This window comes from Pteronotus mesoamericanus, unplaced genomic scaffold (assembly GCF_021234165.1).
Source record: "Pteronotus mesoamericanus isolate MK-2021 breed Mesoamerican mustached bat unplaced genomic scaffold, CSHL_Meso_final contig_180, whole genome shotgun sequence".
Taxonomy (NCBI): domain Eukaryota; kingdom Metazoa; phylum Chordata; class Mammalia; order Chiroptera; family Mormoopidae; genus Pteronotus; species Pteronotus mesoamericanus.
In genome coordinates, this window is record NW_026555076.1 from 1,939,246 (window position 1) to 1,962,349 (window position 23,104).

General features: G+C 36.2%; 1 pseudogene; it reads left to right on the forward strand.

Moving 5' to 3' along the window:
• Window positions 1-12,596: 12,596 nt before the first annotated feature.
• Window positions 12,597-13,496, forward strand: LOC129065479 (heterogeneous nuclear ribonucleoprotein C-like; annotated as a pseudogene).
• Window positions 13,497-23,104: the final 9,608 nt, after the last annotated feature.

The following is a 23,104-nucleotide window of genomic DNA, read 5'->3' on the forward strand; positions in this document are numbered from 1 at the left end:
CCTCCACATAGTAAGCTTGGGCAATCATATGGTCCACTTCACTAGTTGCCCTTTCTTCAAGATCGCAGTCTTTTGCTCTCTGCTTTCCAAGGCCTGGAAAAGCAGTTTTGTGGACTTTCCCCCTGAGTATTATAGTTTTTTATGGTAGGAGAAAAATCTCCATGGCACTTAAGTTGCCATGTGTGAAAGTAGAAACCCTTTCCAGAAATTTCATTTGCACCTAATTCTTAGTGGGCTGGTTACTATTGCTAGGTAAAAATTACCATTAAACACAACAGCTTAGAATAACCATTTTACTTTGCCCATAGTTTTATATATCAGAAATTTGGGGAGCTATGGCTGGAAAGCTTTTGCTTGGAGTCTCTTATGTGGTTGCAGTTGTGTGTCATGAAGTATCAAATGGACTGTGGTTCGGTATAGCTCGTTACATGGTCTGCAGTTGCTGCTGGCTATCAGCTGCTCTTTCCAGCATAGTCTTCTGACATGGCACCCGGCTTCCCCATGGTGACTATCCCAAGTGAACTGGGCATAAGCTTTATGCATTTTTATATGTATATTTCATATTTATATGGGGTTACTCCTAGTGTGCTCTATTGTTGAAAGAGATACGAGTCAAAATGGGTTCAAACGGAGGAGACACTGATCCCAACTCTTAATGGTTGGAGTGGCAAAAAAGTGTCCTTTTTTAAAACTGCCATATTTCCATTAACTTTCTTCCTGTGTGAAACATCTAGAGTGATTGTTTTCTGACTAAATAAACCCTGACCAAATTCAGAAATCCTGCCATAATTTGGGTGCTGCCATAACAATAAGATAGGTGAAGTTCATTTAATGATAGCAAGTAGGTGGCACACAGAGTGAAAAAGCTATGTAACTAGAGGACCTCTCATTCTATGTCAAAACAATGGGTAAAAATGATCACTTGTGATAACTTAGAAGAGAGAATCCCCTTAGGGAAAAGTTTGAAAGAGAGTGACAGTGTATGCTGGCCACTATTGGTGACATTTAGCCAGGTGTTATTAGAAAGAGATTAGCTCAAGCAAGAATTGACTTGTTTTCAAGCAGAGCTCAAAGGTAATAGAGGAAGTTCAGAGCTCAAATGCCTTGTAAGATTGGATAAGTTGACTGTTTCTTGAAACTAAGTACTGAGCAAATTTTAACTGGCCTTATGTAACCAACATCTAATAAAATTCTTTATTAAAGAAAGTGAATCATTTGTGTGGTAATTAGATTCAGAATGTTTTTCCTCTTACGCAACCCCACTGTTTCAGGTAGCTTGAATAATATCACCAATACTTTGGAAAGGGGTGGAGGAGAAGTAATGAAATAGGTAAGCTATGGACATAATCTAGGGAACTATGCATATAGAGTTGACCCTTGAACACATGGGGATTAAGAGTGTCGACACCCCATGCAGTCAAAAATTCACATATATCTTTTAATTCCCTCAAAACTTAACTGCCAGTAGCACATTGTTAACCAGGACTTATCAATAACATAAACAGTTGATTAATATGCTTTTGATATCATATGTATTATATACTGTATTCTTACAATAAAGTAATCCAGGGAAAAGAAAATGTTATGAAGGAAATTATAAGGAAGAGAAAATACATCTACAATACTGTACATGTTTATCAAAAAAGCCCCTGCATGCAAGTGGACCCATGTGGTTCAAACCCATGTTGTTCAAGGCTTGATGGGATCCTAGAGTGGCAGGATTCAAATATGTAAAAAATGGGTGTGGTACCAAATGAGTAGCAAGGCTGGAGAATCAAATAGAATGGTCTGATCGATTCTGACAGAAGGCCTATTTAGTCATGGTGTTCTTTTAGACTGAAATAGATGGGGGAACTACTAAAACTAATTGATTCACATAATTGAAAAACAAAAAAATTTAGGTTGTGTGAACAAGGATCTGACTTAAAGCCCAAATTGGTTTGACTTATTTTCTATGTAACCCATAAAGTTTCTGAATTTCAGTGGAGTCCAGAGTAAGACAAGTTTCTTCAGCTGAGCATTAATAGGTTTAATGGTAACTAAGGTGTCTGTGGAAGAAACAGATGCTCTATAAACTTATGTTGAGCCCAAATAGGAGAATCAGTATAAAACCTTAGAGTTTTGGTGCTACCCCAGGCCTTTAACGTGTAATATTAAACAATTAACCTTGAAATAGGGAAATTGTTCTCTACTATCCCAGTGGACCTAACATAATCAACTGAGCCATTTAAAAACAGCAAATTTTCTTCAGTCAGCATAGAGGAGGAAATCAGAGATTTGATGCATGATCAGTCTTTCACACTCTATTGCTGACTTGAAGAAGGAAAAAGTCACATGGCAAAGAAACATTGACCTCAGTCTTATAATCTTAAGAAGCTGAATTCTGCCAACAACCTGAGTGCACTTGGAAATAGATTCCTATCCTGAGCTTCCAGAAAAGAGTTCAGCCCTGCGTATGCCTTGATTTATGCCATTGAGACCCTGAGCAAAAAATCCATTCATGCCATGCTAGACTTCTGATATACAGAACTACAGACTAATGAATGGGTGTCATTTTAACCCTCTAAATTTGGGGTAATTTGTAAATAGCAATAAAAAAACCAAATATATTATCTGGTCCACTAAACTCTAATGTCAAGCATGAGTAGTGGCACTCTGTCAATAAATGGAAATGTGCCCTGTTACCGTAAGGATGTGAACAAGTCACTCTAACTTCCAAGGCACTTGCTACTGCTACATTGCAACCTTTCTCTTTCAGTTCTATTTATGGCCTCAGTGAGAGTTATCCATGATTAGGTAACTAAAATTAAAAAAAAAAACAACATATATTGGGACCTTACTTCCAGAAGGTTTCCCATATTATGTTGGTATCAACCTGAAATACAAGTATTATATCCCATTCAGGGATGGCTGTGAAAGGGTGGAAGAAAGACAGAGTAGAAATACTACTAATGGGCTTAACATCTATATGTTCATTTTGTACTGAAGCAACAATGACCAGAAGTGTGGATATATATATCTCTTTATGAGCAAGGGCTAATTTGGCTGCATGGCCAGGATCCTGGAAACACAAGATTAGAGAATTGTTGCCAAAACAAGTATGAAGACATGCATGAGTGAAACTCTTAGAGTGTAAAATATTCCTGTTACATACAAATGCCCTCCAGAAGATATTCAGTCAGCCTGTTTGATTAGCCATCCTTGTGCTTGCTCATTGGACTCACTAACAAGATGTTCCTGACGACAGGAAGAGGGGTTAGTTATAAGTTAAAATGCACATCCACTCACCAACTCTGCTATGATTATTGCCACTGATGAATGAATGCTCAACTTTGCCAATGGTAGAGGCCAATGCTGAGCTCCCGATATGACAGCATTTCCTGGGGAGACCAGCCACTCCAAATGGGAAGCTGATTATATTTGGCCTCTTTCATTTTAAAAGAAGCAGTAATTTGTCTTGTTTGGAATAACACTTAGTGTGAATATGGATTTGCCTTTCCTCTCTGCAGTACTTCTACTAGTACTATCATGCTACGTTTACTGCCATGTCTGATTAAGTAGCATTTTTATAGGAAAAGTAGTGATAAATGAAATGGGCTTTAACCCAGAGGATTTACTGATTTCATCACATACCAAATTGGCCATTACAGTGGAAGAACTGTGTAATGGAAGATTGGGGTGACCTATTAAAGACACAGTAACAGTATTAGTTGGATGATAACAAAATGTGATATGAATTTTTAATATGCTGTTTGCCGTCCTATATATGAAGAGGAATGTTTCCACATGAAGACATAATCATGGTCTTTTTACATCAGTGAATGAACAATCAAACAAGGGAATTAAATTATTGTCTAGGGTGATTACATCTGATTATAAGGATAAAATATGATTATTGGAGATAGGATTTCTAGATAAAAATACAGGATGTCCAGTTTTGAGGAGATACCTCAAAAAATAAAAAATGGATCTGCCTTTTGGAACCAGCCATCCCACTTCTGGGAATATAACCAAAGGAACCCAAAACACTAATTCGAAAGAACATAAGCACCCCTATGTTCATTGCAGCATTATTTACAATCGCCAAGACATGGAAATGGCTCAAGTGTTCATCAAGTAGATGAGTGGAGTAAACAACTATGAGACATTTATACAAAGGAATTCTAGTTGACCATAAAAAAGAAGAAAATTTTACACTTTGTGACGGTATGGATGGACCTGGAGCACATTATGCTAAGTGAAATAAGACAGTTAGAGAAAGACAAATACCATATGATTTCACTCATATGTAAAATCTAATGAACAAACTGAACTAACAAGGAAAATGGGGACCGACTCATAGATGGAGAGCAGGATGACAGCAGGTGGGAAGGTTAGGGGGCAGAGGGATTGAGCAAAAAGGAAAAGGGACTCCTGGACATGGATAACAGTGTGGCAATTGTGGAGGTGAGTGGGGTATAAGGGGACTAAATGGTAATGGAAAAAATACAATGAAAAATTAAATAAAAAATTTTGAATTTCAGGGGAACAATAACAGCAATATTTGGGATATACATATATTAAATAGTAATTTGTTATTTATGTGAAATTCAAATTTAATGGATTTTTTATGTTTTTATTTTCTAAATATGGCAACTTCAACTGGGTGTGAGGTGATATATTTCTGAAAATCAGGAGATTCTGAGATCTTGGTCTTGTTTCTCTTTTCATTCCTAACCCATTTAGATTACATCCTCATCACCGTATAAACTATTGCCGTTTCCATAACAAGCCTGTCCATTTTGTTTTTGCTTGTATAGTCAATTCTGTATGCCAAGCATAGAAAAATCCACCTGAAACAGCTAACATACCATGTCATTCCTCAGCTCAAAGAGCATCAAAGACTCTTCTTTGCAACAGAGAGAAAGTTTGAACCCTGAGCATGAATTCAATGCTTTTCATGCTCTTTTCCCACAACATTCTTAAGTGAACTCCTTAATCAAACCAGAGGTATTTTCATCACTGATGCATGTTTCCTAACATGAGTGTTGTCTAATTCTGAGATTTCAAGCCTCCCCCATCTTCTTTTATCATTCAAACAATAAAATGTGACTCTCTGAGGTAATATAATGAGATAATGTAGAATTGTACTTATTTCACTACATGTATTTCCTGAAATTGACAGTCTCTTTCCTTGGGATCACATTGAACTTTTGAAATATTTTAAATTATACAAGTTTTATGAATTAACATGTACTGTGTCCTAGGGTTAGTAACTTTTGAACTCAGTTAATCATCAAATACATCCAAAGTGATGTATAAGTAGATTCTATTTTCATCTTTATTTTACAAATAAAAAAGCAGAGGAACAAAGGAGCTGAGTAACTTGCCCAGGATCACACATATGTAAATGGTGATGTTGGAATTTAAAATCAGACAGTGTGGCTCCGGAGTCTGTACCTCTAGCCACTCTATTATACTGTGTCTAGGAGGAATGCATTTGTTAATTTAGCTAAAGGATTTGTAGAAAACAATTGCTAAAACAGAAATAAAAAAAACAATATTAGATTACCTGATTACAGGAAGTTAATACTTTTTGCTTTTAATATTTATGATATAAAAAGTTGATTGCCGTCATAGCAGGGATATTAATGATGCATTAATTTTAAAAACATAATTTAAGGCAGAAATGAGAAATTGTACCTGATTGCATTATTATTTGCTGAGACTATATCTGCTAGTGTGCAGTCACAGAGTTAGAACCACTATCAATGAAATGAAAAGAAGGATTTATTGTATCATTAAGAGTTCCATAATTGGGAGAGCTGATGAAGAATCTCTGGAAGGCTGTTGTCCTGTCCCTGCAAGTTGGCCTGAGGTTATTTGCAGGTCAGCGGGGCTGAGTGTGAAGTAGGGAGAGAGGGCCGAGGAGACCCAATGGGAGCCAGCTGGAACCCACATCTGGCTCCCAGTGCTTCCAACCCTGAGTGACCTTCGGGAGAAGCTGAACTCATCACCATGGGGCTGTTTACCTCGCTTGACCTGGACTCGGGGAAACTGAAGGGGGAGGTCCAGCAGGAGTAGAGGGAGGAAAAAACAAAAAACAAATCCAGACTTAACAGTAGTCCTTTTTCTTCTAAATGCATTATCTCCATCCCCTTTTGTGAATTCAGACATTTAACCCCTCCCCTTTTATGTGTTTGTTGTCACAAATTATCCTATTTATGCAGAGAGCTCAGGTGAAATTCAACATTATCAGGAATCAGTTGCAGGCCTGACTACCCCACACCCACAAGGCGAGCCAGCAGCTCAGCAATAAGGCGTTGGAGCTGCAGTGATCCCCGGTGCCCTACACTGACCTTCAGTGGGTAGTGGTTGCTGCTTCCTTTCTACCTTCTGAGTCCCCTGAAAATTTGTCTGGGTCAACCATACAGTGAAAGAAATTCTGGGAAATACAGATTCGGCTTGAATAAATTGATACACTCTAAAATATAACCCAGGGGATGAAATTAAAAAAAAAGTTGAAACAGTGTGATTCTGTAAAACATGAGCCATGAGAATAAATATATCATAGTAAGGGAGTCCCATCTATATATGGATAAGAAAGAATCACAGTAATAGGGTATTATGCAGACAAAAATTTTCTACTGATTTCAGAAGGCTCTCTGGCCTAGTTGGTGCTATGTTCTTGATGTACCTGTAGTATTTGTGCTGAATATTATTAACACTTGTCACATTCTATTATAATTACTTTTTGGTGTATAGGTCTTTCAACTACGTTTAGATTCCCAACATCAGAAAATGTTTACATCCTTTTTTTGGTAACTGGTATTTAAGATTGTGCCCAGCCCATAGTAGGAGCTCATTATAGGTTTGCTGAAAGAATGCTTGAATAAGGTTGTGACTTCTGAAAGATGAATGTTGATTTCAGGACTCTAACAAAAATATCATGATAAAGGTAATATTACATAAAAAATGAATATTACCTTACTTTTTGTTGTGATTCAGCATTTAGACAAAAAGACAAACCTATGCTGGTACTTTGAGTGCATCAGTTGGAGGCCCCAGAGCCATAGTCAACTAGCACAATTACTTTGTAACCAAAGGTTGCAGATTCTCATTGGGACTCTTAAAGGCAGATCCCTTAAGTTGAGGATACCTTTTCAGAGTGAAATTTTTTCAACATTTACTCTTTTGGTGTCTTTTATTTAATTTTGTTAAAAAAAAATACTATACAGAGAGAAAAGTGGGTCATACACATATACATACCTCCCTTTGGGAGCACCAAAATAATGCTCTATATCTGTAATGTATGTGTATCCACCATGTTAGAATTATTTTTATTTTTTCATCCTAAACCTGACACTGCCCCTGCCTTGTTTAAAATGCTGTTCAAGAGGTTCCCATCCCCGGTTGGATGGAACCCTAACTTACTTCATCCTCCTTTACACCTCACCCTAGAAAAACCTTATCCAACTTATCTCTGATTGTTACCTTAACATGTGTCCTTCCCATTTCCATCTCCATCACCCACCTGCCTGTAGTTCCACCAGCCTTGCCCCTTTAAATATTCTTATAAGCTTCCTGTTTTCTTACTACTTCTTGTAAGAGAATCAGCTGTCCTTCATTCTTACATGCATTGATAGTGACCAGAAAGAGCATAGAGGCTTCTGTTGTGTAAGAGGTGTGTTCATCCCAAGTCCTAACGTTGCTCTGCCCCAAGTCTTTCCTTCTCAACTCTCATTTTAGCCTGTTCCTGTCATGATTTCCACTTAACTCAGTATCACTGTTGTTATGTCTGTATAATATTTCTGATAATAAATTACTCTTAATATTTAACTTATTTGGCAAACAGCAATGGTGATCACTATGATATAGGTACCTTTTAAAGTGATTTCCAAGGATGAATCATGTAAAACTCACAAATACTGTGATAAGAAAACTGAAGCCCAAAGAGTTTACATACTTTACTCAAGTTATAGCTAATAAAAGGCAAAACCAGTACTCAGATCTGAGAAGTCTGGCTCCAGAGACCAAACTCTTATTGTCTACTATGCTGTCTTCCATAATAGCAGATTGAAAAAGAAAAAGTAAAATGAAAAAATTAGCTACAAAAATGACAAAAACTGAAATATAGGTTAGTGAAAAGACCATCTGTGATGGACAATGACACAGAATAATAATAATCAGAGAAAAAAAGATAAAAATGGAAAATGATAGAAATACAGACACTCTGATGGACAGAAACAGAAAAAAAATTGTTAAAAAGACAACAGCATAGAGGCCAAGGCATTTAAATTTTTAATGAAAATTGCTTTAAACATCTTGTGCATTTGTTACACATACTGTTATATTTTTTCCTGAACTTCAAATCATCAGGTATTTATGTTGACATTTTTTTTCTTAAGATTTTATTTATTTATTTTTAGAGAGAGGGGAAGGGAGGGAGAAAGAGAGGGAGAGAAACATTGATGCAGGAGAGAAACAGCAACTGCTTGCCTCTCACATGTCCCCAGCAGAGGTCCTGGCCAGCAATCCAGGCATGTGCCCTGACTGGGAATCAAATCGACAACCTTTTGGTTTGTGGGATAACGCCCAACCCACTGAGGCACACCAGTCAGAGCTATGTTAAAATGTTTGAAACACAATTAAAACTACTAAACTAAAACAACTGTTGGATTAAAATAACTAAACACAGATAAAGGAGTTCAATTTAGGCCCACATGATCTACAAATAAGAATGATGAGGAAGAATTTAAAATGAAATGTAGAGAAAGTTAAGATGAGTAGCTTAGCAACAGTAGAAGGACAGTGACACATTTAAGAAATAATGGCATATTGGTTGTTTGTAGGAGGACCCTAGAATTTTTGAAGTTGTTTGGTGACACGTATGCTAATTGAACTTGGAAAGTGGCATGAATTAGGACTGGGTGAGCTGCAGTCTCTAAATTGCCTGTGCAAGTGTCATTCCAGCGACACCCTGCATGTGCTACTTTTACATCAGAAAAAATGTACAGACTTCTTCCAGGTCACAGCAGCTGTTAGAAACTTGGGAATGCATAGCCCTGGAAAAAGCCTCTACAGAGAAAATGTACTGGCTCTCTCCTCAGAGTGGGCGAAGCCATGTATAAACTGTATCTGAGGGCGGTTTAATACTATCTCCATTTTTTCCACATGCTTCATTCTTGAAGTGTGGATGTGACTTTGTGTCTGAAGTGTGGAAGTAAAGTATCACTGTCACCAAGCTGGCAGCCTGTGCTACTGTCATTTTCAGCTGTGGTTTTGTTCCACAGATGGCACAGAAAGAATGGGTAGAGATTCCTGCACGTTTCCCAAGAGTCTCTGACTAGCGGTTGTACACCTCCGTAACTGAAGGCTTTGTTCTGCGTTAGTCACTTAAGTGCCTTTCCTCATTCATGTGAACATGGACCAACAATTTTCTTCACAATGTTGTTAAAGTATAATTGAAGTACAGCAAAAATACATACAACTGATCTTTATTTGTAGATCCTATATTTGCAAATTCACCTACTTGATAAAATTTATTTGTAACCCCCAAATCACTGGTGTTTTTGCAATCATTTGCAGACATGTGCAGAACAGTGGCAATTTGAAAATTTTGGTCTGCCTTCTGGTTTCAGCTCTCATACTGTAAACAATTGCTCTTTTGGAATTCTGTTCAGTGCTACATTGTTTGCATTTTTGTATTTTTGGCTAGTGGTTTTGATTTTTAAAATGGTCTCCCAAGCCTGTTGCTGAAGTGCTATATAGTGTTCATAAGCTTTAGAAGGCTGTATGCGATGCGTCTTACTAAGAAAATACACAGTTTAGATAGATTTTGCTCAGGCATGAGTTCTTGTGCTTCTGGCTCTGAGTTCAATGTTAATGAATCAACAGTATGGTACATTCAGAAACTGCTAAAGTAGTATCGCTATACAAGGGGGGTACTCAAAAAACTGGAATTTATTTATAAAAATTGTGTATTTATTCTTACATGTGTAAACTTCAGTCACCTTCAAAGTGCTCTCCATTTGATGCAATACCCCTATCGAGACATTTTTCCACTGCTCAAAACAGTTTTTGAACTCTTCATTTTGATGCCTTTTAGTGCTTCTGCTGTTTTTTTGTTTCACCTTTTCCACATCAGCAAAATGTTTCCCTTTAAGGACATTTTTCATCTGGGGAAACAAACAAACAAAAAAAGTAGCTCAGGGCAAGATCAGGTGAATAGGGAGGGTGGGGCACAGGGGTCATGCCGTTTTTGACCAAAAACTGCTGAACGCTCTGCATGGTGTGAGCCAGTGTGCTCATAAATTGCTCATCATGAAATGGGAAAATGCATTGAAAGAGTTTTTTAAAATATTCACTGAAGCTGAATGCACCCTCTCACAACAATGCCAGCTGGTGCACTGATACAGATGGGTTCCTAGAACATTCGCCTAGCGGGGGAAGCCTGTACTACAAGGGGCTCACCCTACAGAAAATAATTTAGGACTTTTATGGGTACTCCCTCATAGACGAAGCTATGGAAAATACTGAAAAGTAGCTCACTTCCTGGAGTCATGAGATGATGATTGATTTTTTTAAAATAGCATAAAGGACAGTATTATTGTGAGGCCGAATGCTAAAGAAATTTACATTTATGTTACCCAAAGCCAGGAAAATGTTAAACCTTCCTTGAATAGTGCTGCCTGGCTTCCATGTTTCTAAAGACAATTTATCATGTGTTAACATGATTAAAGAAGGCTAGGTGATAAAAACAAACTTTATTTAATACTTCACGAAGCAGCAGCTCCTATCCCCAAGAGTCTGGAGACCTGCACAGTAAGGGGAAAGAGCTGCAAACTTTTGTAGAAAGAGGCAAGCAGGAAACAAGGAAGTACTTGGCTTACATCAACTGACTGGGGTTGCATATCTGAACTTATTTACAAAAGTCAAGAAACGAGGAAGTGTACAGCCCAGAGTTGGCTTGGTTGACTAGATATGTATTGCCTAAGTTCTGCAGATCAGGAAGGAGGCTGCAAAAGAATTTTAAAAATACCTACTAAGTGTTACACAGAAAGGAGCTTACTAGGAAGAATAGGTTTTCAATGCTGATGTGACAGGATTATTTTATAAGGCTGTTGGCAAATAAACCTACGTAACGCACACAAACGGCATTTCAGTTGACACAAATGTGACCAGAGGCTCACAGAAACCTAACCCTGTATTTCTCCAGGAACAATAGTTGCACATTCTCTAATTCAACGTTTCTGACTTTATACAACATAACTACCATGAATAACGAGAACTGACTGTATATTTAAAGTATACAAATTGATCAGATCATATATATATTCATGTATGTACTTGTGAATATGTGTATATAAATATGTATGTATATATCTACACACATATGTAATATGTATACACACATACAACATGTACATATGTATATATACACCCACATTGCATATGTATGTATATGTATGTATGTATATCTGAGAAATTCCCATAAGATAATGAGCATTTTCATTACAACTAAAAGTTTACTTGTGTCTCTTTGCAATCCATCCTCCCTCTACTTTCCTCTTCAGCAATCACTGAAATTTTTTTAATTAATGGATTTTAGAATTTTATGTAAATGGAATGCATTTTTAAAGAAATATAACTTATTTTACTAGCATAATGCTTTTGAGATTTTTCCATGTTGTTTTGTACATCAGTAGTTCATTCCTTTTCATTGCTAGGTAGTGTTCCATAGAATGGAAATACTCATTTCTCTGTTCATGGACATTTATACTGGTATGGATTTTGGCCATTACATTTAAATCTGCTATAAACATTTTTTTAGAAGTGGTGTGTGGACATCTTCTTGTTTCTTTTGCCTAAATAGCTAGGAATTTGATGGCTGGGAAAGGTGGTAAGAGTAGGTTTAATTTTAAAGAATAAATTTTTGCCACTGTAGTTTAATTTGCATCTTCCTTATAAGTAATAATGTTAAAGATTTTTTCAATTACTTTTTGAGCCAACTTATCCTACCTTATTTGTTGAAAAAACATTTCTTTCCCCATTGAATTGCCATTTTTGTCAAAAAATAAATTAGCTATATATGTATGAGTTTACTTATAGACAATATTTATTCTGTTCCCTTGGTTTATTTGGTTATCTTGTTTTCAAAACCAAACTGTCTTGACTATTATAACTTTATAGTAAATCTTGATTTTAGTTAAATCCTTATTATTTATTTGTTTTCTTTATTTTTGGCCAGTATAGGTTCTTTGAATTTTTCTGTAAATTTTAGAATTTCCTATTTGACAAAACAAAAGTATGTTAAAATTTTTATTGGAAATATTTTAAATGTATAGAGCAAATGTATATTCGTTTGCTGGAGTTGCCATAACACAGTGCCACAGACTAGGTGATTTAAACAAATTAGGTGGCCATGTTTCTGACCTCAATCAGCAATCGTCTTCTTCGTGTAGGACCTGGGAGAAGGAGATTCAGAATCGAATCTCTTCTCCCTTCTCCCTCGGGGTTACAGATCACTTGAAATATATGTTCGTGGAACTTTGCTTGAGTGAGATTTTTTTGATCTTCAGCTGCATTTCTTGTGAGGAACCTTACAGTGAATGACAATGGCCAACAATGTTACCAACAAGACAGATCCTTGCTCCATGAACTCCTGTGTATTTGTTGGGACTCTTAATACCCTTGTGGTCAGGAAATCTGATATGAAGGCTATCTTCTCAAAATATGGCAAAATTGTGGGTTGCCCCGTTCGCAAGGGCTTTGCCTTTGTTCCATATGTTAACAAGAGAAATGCCCAGGCTGCGGTGGCAGGAGGGGATGGCAGAACGACTGCTGGACAGGTTTTAAATATTAATCTTGCTGCAGAGGCAAAAGTGAACCGAGGAAAAGCAGGTATGAAACGATCTGCAGTGGAGATGTACGGCTCCTCTTTTGACTTGGACTATGACTTTCAATGGGATTCTTATGACAGGATGTACAGTTACCCAGCACGTGTTCCTCCTCCTCCTCCTCCTCCTATCACTCGGGCTGCAGTGCCGCCGAAAGGCCAGCGTGCATCAGGAAACACCTCAAGGGCAAAAGTGGCCTCGATTCTAAGAGTGGACAGCGAGGATCTTCTTCCAAGTCTGAAAAGTTGAAAGGTGATGATCTTCAGGTCATTAAGAAGGAATTGACCCAGATAGAACAAAAAGTGGATTCTCTACTGGAAATCCTGGAAAAAATTGAAAAGGAACAGAGCAAACAAGGAGTAGAGATGAAGAATGATAAGTCAGAAGAGCAGAGCAGCAGCTCCCTGAAGAAAGATGAGACTAATGTGAAGATGGAGGCTGATGGCGGTGTAGATGCCTCTGCTGAGGAGGGGCACTTACTGGATGGTGATGATAATGAAGATCAGGGGGATGACCCGCTGGAGTTGATCAAGGATGATGAAGAGGCTGAGGAAGGAGAGGATGACAGAGATGGCGCCAATGGCGGAGGATGACTCTTAAGTACATAGTGGGGTTTAGAAATCTTGCCCCGTTATTTCTTTACCTAGGTGCTTGTCTAAGATCAAAATTTTCACCAGATGCTCTCCCCTAGTATCTTTAGCGTGGGCTCACTGTTCTCCCCACCCTTGTTCCTCCCATGGTCATTAATTCATATTGCCCTGCGCCTAGTCCCGCTTTCACTTCCTTTGGCACTCCTAGTAGTTGAGTCTTACCCTGTAATTTCTGCTTTTAATTTTGATACCTCTTTACGACTTAACAATAAAAAGGATGTATGGTTTTTATCAACTGTCTCCAAAATAATCTCTTGTTATGCAGGGAGTACAGTTCTTTTCATTCATATATGAGTTCAGTAGTTGCTTCCCTAACTGCAAATGCAAACCTCATTAGTTGAGTAGCACCTGAGAGCAGCTTTGAGTTAGAGGTATGTGTGTTAACCCCGCATATGTAGTGTATGTGGGGCTGTTGAACACAAATGTAACAACGTATTTTTGTGAATGGAGTTGGCATGTCAAATGCATCCTCTAATAATTAGTATAATAGGAAAATAATTAGTATAATAGTCTTAAGATTTGTTTTCTAAAGTTGATACTGTGGGTTGTTTTTGTGAACAACCTGATGTTTGGGACTTTTTTTCTCACAATAAACACATCCTTATTAAACCAGGAAAAAAATAAACAAAGTAATTTATTTTCTCACAATTCTGGAGGCTAGTTTCTGAGAACAAGTTGTCTGCCGGGTTGATTTCTTCTGAGGCCATTCTCCTTGGCTTCCTAGTTTTTTCCTTAGGAAAAAGATGGCCATCTTTTTCCTGTGTGTACTCATTACATGTCTGCCCTGTTACATGTTGGGGTCTAAATTTGCTCTTCTTTTAAGGACACCAGTGATGTTGGACCCACCTTAATTATCTCATTTTATCTTAAGTAGCTCTTTAAAGACCTCATGTCCGAATACAGTCACATTTTGAAGTCCTGGGAGTTAGGACTTCAACGTATGTATTTTAGGGGAACACAATTCTGTCTATAACAAAATGCATTATTTTTTTCAGCTTTAAAACTTTTTAAATTTATCTTTTAATTCACCAGTGTGGTTTTAATGAGTCTATATGTGGCTTTCTTTGAGTTTAATTCTGTTTAGTGTTCACTTAGCTTTAAGTCTTCCATCACATTTGAGAAAGTTTTGGTGATTACTTCTTCAAATATTTTTTTCTGCACAATCTCTTTCTCCTCTCCTGATACTTCAGTTTTCCAAAGTTAGGTCTTTATTTAACATATTCTAGATCAACCTTAAGGCAAAGGTTCTAAAAAAAAACAACCAGGAAAAATTCTAGGAGGTGATATTGCATGATGATTTCCTTTTGTTCTATGGGCACTGGTTCTGGGTTTGAGGAGAGAAAAAAATCTGTATAGGACCTAACTCCTATCTGTTCCTTTGTTCTTCCTTCCTCAATCAAATGTTTTCCTGATGAGACAGTTATATATTACCAATTGAGATATGATAAGTGTTGTAATAGAAATATGGAAGAGTGGTATGAGTTTAAAAATTTGTGACACTTTGGGGGACTTGGGAAGCTTTCAGAAATGAGAGTGTTGGTGGACACAAATACTGTTTTGGAGAATCTTGAGGAATGCCAAGCAGTTTCTCACACAGAGAGAGAAGAAAAATAAGTAGAAGGCATATTTGGCTCATGACAAGTTGTCTGGAGGTGATGGTAGGGTATAGTTAGGAGTGAACTGAGCTGAAATGGGTTCAAATTGCTTACACCTTTGCATGCCATGTTATGAAGTTTATACTTTATTATGTAGGCAAAATTGTCTATAGTTTGAGTTACCCATTAATGTCTATTTTTATGCTCTTTTGGGCATCTTTAAACAACAACAGTCACAAGAAACAAAGATCATACCCACTAACTATCCTTATTTTCAGTACTACATATACATATTTACATCAGAAATTCCTTAGCACAGTGTCAGACTTAAACTATTAGGTGGAAATCTGGCAATGTTTCTTCATAAATTAGTCTAGGAAACTAGCAAACAGAAATTGATGACAGTGAATCTAAAAGATAATGTATAACACTGGAAGAAAAATGGTATGATATATTTTGGACTTCAGAATCATAGCAAAAAAAAAAAATCTAACCAAAATAAAAATATTAGATTATCCAGGGTAAGGTCCCCTACTGCCTATTGTAAAAACTAATGTCCAAAAGGAAGTTTTTACATTTTAACCACCTTCACACATATTATTTTTGTTCTCTAAAAAACATAATTTTGATCTGGCATTTGTATGCTCTAGTTCAATATCAAATCCTTCTCTCTTGAGATACTTTGATGGTTTTCTTGGAGATTTCTAAGACTACAGCATACCTTGTATCCGGCTATGCCTCTCTCTGTTGGGAGCTATATAACACCCTCTCAGCTTCCCCATCCAATAGACACCTCCAGTGTCTCTCATCTGAGGAGGGTCTCTTTGACAGAGTCTCTTAGAAATATGACTTTAAAGTCAGCTTCCACCAATACGATCACATCAGGATCATGGAAAACACTCTTCCATTCTATCAATTGTTTTTAGTATGGTCATTTCATCACAGTTTTAGCTGTGTTAGAATTTTTCAGAGAAACAGAGCCAACAAGAATATGTGTGTGTATGTGTATATATTTATAATTTTCTCTAAAATAGCTTCTCTTTTGGCTCTTCAGATTCAATTATTTTATATCCTTTATGGTTTGTTGAGCGTCAGGTCACAAGGTTTTGATTATCACTTGTTATAGGCTGAGTTGTATCCTCCCCAAATTCATATGTTGTAGTTCCATTCCTCAGTGCTGTAGAATGTAGCTGTGTTTATCGACAGGGTCGTTAAAAGGTAAAATGAGATCATTAGGGTGGGCTCTAATCCAACATGACCGTTGTCCTTATAAGAAGAGGAAATTTGGACACAGTTGTGTACACAGGGAAGATGATGTGAAGATACAGGGAGAAAATGGTCATATACAAGCCAAAGGGAGTGGTTTCAGCCTTGCCGACACCTTGATTTGGGAATCTAGTCTCCAGAATTATAAGAATATAAATATCTATTGTTTAAGCAGTCTGTGGAACTTGCTGTTGCATCCCAAGCAAGCTAGCACCTCAATTTTTCAAGTCTTTTTAGATGGTCACACCTTATTTTATTATTTTTATTATTTTTATTATTTATTATTATTATTTCACACCTATTATTATTTTCTTCTTGGCCTTTGGAGACTTTCTCTTTTAGTAGAAACTGAGAGAGGAAGAATGTCATTTAAAAATTTTTACAATATGTTTCATATTCTTTTGAATTTACTATGTGTCCTATTTGTAAAAATCTCTAAACTTGTTTGAAGTAACACAGTTGTATAAAATTTTAGATTTATACATGCACATTCTAAGAAACCTAAAGAGCAAGATCACTTAGAATGTTGCTGTCTTTTTAGGAAACATTAATTTTGATAGAATGTGAGTAGAGAAAAGATTTTTTAAATGACCTCTTAAAGTATGAAGTGATCCTGTTTTAAAATTTTTTGTTTTTTAATCATTTTTTGTTGTTATTATATTACAATTGTCCCAATTTCCCCCCTTTGTCCTCCTGTGCCCATCCCACCTCCTGCTTCTACAGTCAATTCCACACTGTTGTCCATGTCCATGGGTTATTCATTCATGTTCTTTGTCTAGTCCCATCCCCCTACTTTCCACCATTATCTTCCTCCCCCTTCCCTTCTGGGCACTGTTAGTATGTTCCATGTTTTCATGTCTCTGGTTCTCTTTTGCTCAGTTTATTTTGTTCATTATTAGATTCCTCTTATAGGTGATATCCTCTTATACGTATTTGTTTTTCACTGACTAGCTTATTTCACTTAGCATAATAGTCTTCAGTTCCACCCACGCTGTCACAAAAGATAGGAGTTCCTTTTTTCTTTCTGCTGTGTAGTATTCCATTGTTTAACTGCACCACAGTTTTTTGAGTCACTCCTTTACAGATGGGTACTTAGACTGTTTCCAGCACTTGGGTATTATAAACAGTGCTGCTATGAACATAGGAGTACATAAGTACTTTTGAATTGAAGTGATCCTTTTTCGTGCCCCCTAAAGGACAAAAATGAATGAATTGATGCTTTTGACTACAGCCATTCAGAATGAAACCTATTTTCTTCCACATCCTAAGTTAAACTTGATATATATGAGTTTGATGATGATAAGGTAGCATAGCACAATCCAGAAGATATTCTTGTTACCTCTTATATCTGAAGGGTAATGTTTAGAGACATCAGATGTTTTTGTAAGTATAGAAGTCTGAAAGTTAAAATCATAAGCAAATCAAACAAGAGAGGATAATGAATAAAATATTACTTTTATGGTACAACAGTAAATGAGAATTCTATCAGAACTTTGTTAGTGCTTAATTAATTTATCCTCAGTTGTAAACAATAACCATGTTTCTAAAAATATATAGTTATGTGATACCTCTACTGGTCTCACAGTATCATCATTTGAGATATGATCAGTTTAAATATAACATGGAAATTTAAGTGTGTCTCTTTTCATTAAAATAAATAACACATTGCAGGTACATATTTTGGTTGACAGCTTATATAATTCTAAGGAAAACCAGTAAGTTGGAAACATAAATACTACATGATGATTAATGTTTTCACCCAGAATAATTCCTCATTAGGATTCCTAAATTTTTGTACCTCTCCATATTCTTACTTTATCCAAGAAACTTAATGAAATTCTGTAGAACACTTTCAGAGGGTCTACAGTTTGTCGCATACTGTCACATTCTTCTCCTCACAGTGCACAGACTTCTGTAAACATGTGTTCTTCATAGATTTTTCTTGTCAAGATTTTATTGGAAACAGAAGTCTGCTCTGTCTGCTAAATGTGAGAAACTGAGATTCAAGTCCTGGAATAGCTAAGCTGTCAACAAAATGTAGTGATTGGGCTGATGCCCAATTTTCTAACATTGACCTGGTTCTTAGGAATTCTAATAAAGTTAAGTAGTGATGACAACTACAGAAAAAGGCATGCTTTGAACACCTTCATGTTTTACAGGGGCACATACCAGTTTTCTAAGACAATACCTAATATACCTGCTTTACCCACTGTTCCACCTTTGGCCTCTCCTTCTAGTTTTTGGTGTTAACCTTTTGCAGGATTGCTCAAAACCAGGTTTCTCCCCCTTCAATGCAGTTTTTATTACTAGTGATGTGTTCGTGCTAAGTTCCTGACAACTAACAGGCTCCCAAACAAGCATCACCATAGAAATCAGGCATTCAGACTCCAACAGAGTTCACAGTTCCCAATTTTATGAAAAGTTTAAATGCTAATTGGACCTGTGAAAATATTTCAAATAATATTCTAAATAAAACTTTTCTTATTTAAGTTATAAACAGTTGAATTTTCTCTTAGAAGCTTGGGGTGGGAAAGCATAGCAAGTGTTTGTTTGCTTCAGTTAATTCTCTCTCTTCACAGAAGACTGACTTTAAAGAAAGTGTGGAAGTTTCAAACTGTCTCCATGTTTCTTTCAAATATCCCATCCCCTCTGTTTAAAATATAATTCTTTAGTCTTTTATAAACTGAATGTCAGCTGAATTTACTTGGTTAAGATTTAAACAAAAATCTTATATACTATGCAGAACCTCTCTAAGCTATTGTAGGTTTCCAGGGGATTTCAGCCTGTGGTTCCTTCTGGCTCTGAGTTCCTACTTAAACCGACCTCTTATTATATCTATTCCTTTCTGTCCATATGACACTGAACTAAATCAATACCTAATCTCTTTTCCTTAATTTCCCCTGCCCCCCACAAAAGACTCAGACAAATCATTTGTACTTAATAGGCTTTACTAAGATTTTAGGGCAATGGAAGAAATTCTATGTCTGATGCCTACAAATTGTCTTATCCTATAAAAGCCTTTGTTCACTCTGCTAGTGGAAATCTTGCCTGGCCAGTAAAGCACCCTGAACCATGCTGGTTTCCCCACTATTCCTCCTTTTGACTGTCCTTCTAGTTTTTGGTTTCTCCTCTTCAATTTAGTTTTCTTCACCTTATTTAGTTGACTTCCCCTAACTCTTCTCTGGGACTATATTTTCAAATGCAAAGATCCATCTATGTGTCTGGTGAAACAAAGTCACCACTCTCTGTCTAACTCTTTTGTAGACCCAAATGTTGGACAGACTTTTCTTCTTCATTTGCCTTCAGTCATTTTAAGCTCAGATAAATATAGAAAATTATATTTCCTCTGGATGTTAAATCTGTACCCCCAAAGATATACATGGCTAAAGTCAGCCTTGAGTTTAAATGATCAAATATCACAGCACATTGGAAACTTAGTTTGTATTTTCCTTTTCTGCTGGTGAAAAATAAATACCTGTTATCTTTTTTTACTTTTGGGTTTGATTTCACGCATGTGGGCATTTAATTTTGTACTGATAGCACTTTTGGAAAAGGGAAGATGAGAAATTGTTCTAAATCTTTCTAAACAATTATATGTTAAATGTATTGGTCTGATAGGTTTGAGTAAGAATGTGGTTAAACACTACTGAATTATTTTCCAGTAGCTAGTTCATATAGAATCACCAATGTCACAAGAGTTCCAGTGAATATTCCAAAATAAGCTAAAACATATACTACTAGTCCCCTTTTGAGATGTTCTGACCACTGTCTTTTCAACCATGTTTATTTTCAAACTAAAGAGAGAAATACGCATCTACATTATGACAGCATTGCACAGATTCAGGCCTCCAGGCTCTCAAGACATGTTCAATAAATCTGGAGGAAGGGCATGAAGCTTTTTGACTTTGCTTTATGGGTGTTATCCCAGTGTCTAATTTTATTTCTTTTTTTGCTTGTTTATGAATTCATTATTTATTTCTCTTCCTGTTCCTAAAAATATTATATTGCAAGATAACATAAATTAGAAATGAGAGTGAAGAAAACACATAAGATACAAAGAACAAAAAAAGAAAGAAAGGCCAAGAAGCAAAGAAAATAGGGACAAGGAGCAAAAGAACATACAACAGAATTAGGGATAGGACTTGAACAAAATAACCAATGTGATACTACAAAGCTTTAAAGGTATGTATGCCAAAAAGTTGGTAGGAAATGGCAACCTGAGATAGCGCATTTGGCTTTGATCATGTAGGAGTGGGGCCATAGATCGAAGACTTAACCCCAATAGGATGACCACAAATTTGTTCTCATTGTTATATCAGGGTCACCTGACATTAACTTAGAGAGGCTCTTTTAGTAATGGCATATACAGAAGCTTAAAGTGAAGAATGGAAAGAGAATTCTCCAAATATTTTATTTTTTTTAGAATGTCTTCAGTGCTCACATATATTGGGTACGCTAGCAATGCTTTCTTTAGGAAAGCACAAGATGTCACATGATACAACTTTGAGTGGTAAAAGTCTTGGCAATCTCTCTCTAATTCAATGATTTCTGGGTAGAAATATACTTGGAGTCCTATGAAAAGAAAAGTTACTTTGCTATCTGGAGTCTGTCGATATATTTGAACTTTTTTTTTTTTCTTTTCTCAAAGCTCTATTTAAATCAGGTTCCTGGAATTTGGGAGCCAAAGAGAAGGCTGTGGTTCAAATTAAGGGGGTGAAAGCTTTGAGAGAAAAATGAAATTAAATGTTTTTCACATATACACTTGACTGATTGCTATGGTAGGCAAAATTTTAAAAAAGTGTTATATTAACTGTTGATAGTTTAGAATTAATTGATAATTTAAAGTGAAAAATAGTTTATATGTGGTTTTGTGTCTGTTTGATGAATGAAAAGCTAATGTATTTCCATACTATAGGATGGATATGTATATGAGAAATTATCATTTTAATTAGTATTAAAATGCCTGTTTTCATAAGAAAATACTCCAGAAGAATTTAGTATAACTTAAAATTTAATGCACATATTTTAAAATATATAATTAGGTTTTGACTTTTGGATAAAAGTGTATCAGGTAATATAAATTGCAATCAAGACTTTTAGAAACACTTTGTTGGTTACAATATTGCTTCTTAAAGGGATTATAATAATTAAGAGTGTGTAGGAAGTTAGGGTGAATATGTTTGCATGAATTGATATAGAAAATAGGTTTATTTTTTTAAAGGAGAGGGCTGAGAATGGTCTACATATTTAATATCTTCTATCAAATTTACTAAATAACTGAAATTGAATTTCAATTTCTCTCTTTTTAAGAAATTCTGCCTCTACAGGTCAAGTTTGGCTAATCTAATTGCTAATTAATAAACTTGGTTAATTTATATGATCTCTGTGTGTTTCCTCAAATGTAAAATAGAGATAAAAATAATACCTACCTGATGAGGTTACAATGGGGTCTAATGGAAACACCTGGAAGAGTACCAGGTGCATAAATCTGAGTTATTATTACTGCTTTGTTACTTAAATGAAAGGTGAATTTATGTTATGATTTAAGTACTTCCTTGGGAAGCATACTAAAGTGGTTTCCTTGCCCAGGGGTAGGGTAACCTAGCTCCAGAATAAACACCTTTGGTTTGTTTTGATTTGGTTTACTTTGTTTTTGCCTGGTGTGCCTTGTAATACTGTGGAGTAATTATAATTTTTTTTTTGGACCAAGAGTTTTGATTCTAAAACTGTTGGTCATTACCTGTTCTAAAGCTGCACCCTTCATGTGGATGTAAACAAACCTGTATCAGGGGGAATAACTTGGCTTTATATATCACAAGCTAATGAAAACTATTGACCCTGTTCATCAATGTCATTCCTAAAATCTTTCCCTCTGCCCTGCTTTCCATCTTGAATATAAATAGTGCATTTCACATAATACATTCTTCTGTTTCTTATTTTATGGCTGGGTGCTTATGTGGGGATTGGATAGTGTGTGTGTGTGTGTGTGTGTGTGTGTGTGTGCGCGCGCGCGCGCAATTCACAGAAACTTCAATTAAACATTTAAAACAATTAAAATTTCAAAACTTACATTAACTGGTGTGCTGTAGACTTTGTAGGGATTACATCACAGACAGAAATAAAGAATTTCACTGGGACTCTGTTTCACCTAGTAACATAGCATAATCCCTTAAATTCCCAACAATCTGAGCAGCACCTTCTTCAATACCAAACAAATCACTTCGGTTTGAAACACTCCAAAGGCTCTAATTCATAGAGTAGTCATTTGCAAACATTCTGGTTGCAGATCCCATCCTTAAACAACTTTTAAGCATACTCCCACATAGTATATTTGTGCACTTACATTAGATAATGTATATATGATGAAGCATACTTAAAAATAACAAAGTAAAGGATGGTGTAAAATTATATAGATGTTCTAATATGTCCTTCTATACTCTGATGGAATGTATTAAGCAACTACCTGTACACTTCCTACACATAAGGGACCAACATTTTAGATAATCAAGTCCAAACTCCTCCACATGGGAGGCCCTGTATACATGCCAGCTATATCGAACATTACGGTTTTCCAATACACTCAACAGTTTCACACCTATGTTTATTACTCTCGCATCTCCCTGTGCTTGGAGTGACCTTTCCATTATTTGACAAAAGTCCATTCATCTTTAAAGATTAAGTTTTATAATACTTTATTGCATTTACACTTGTTTAT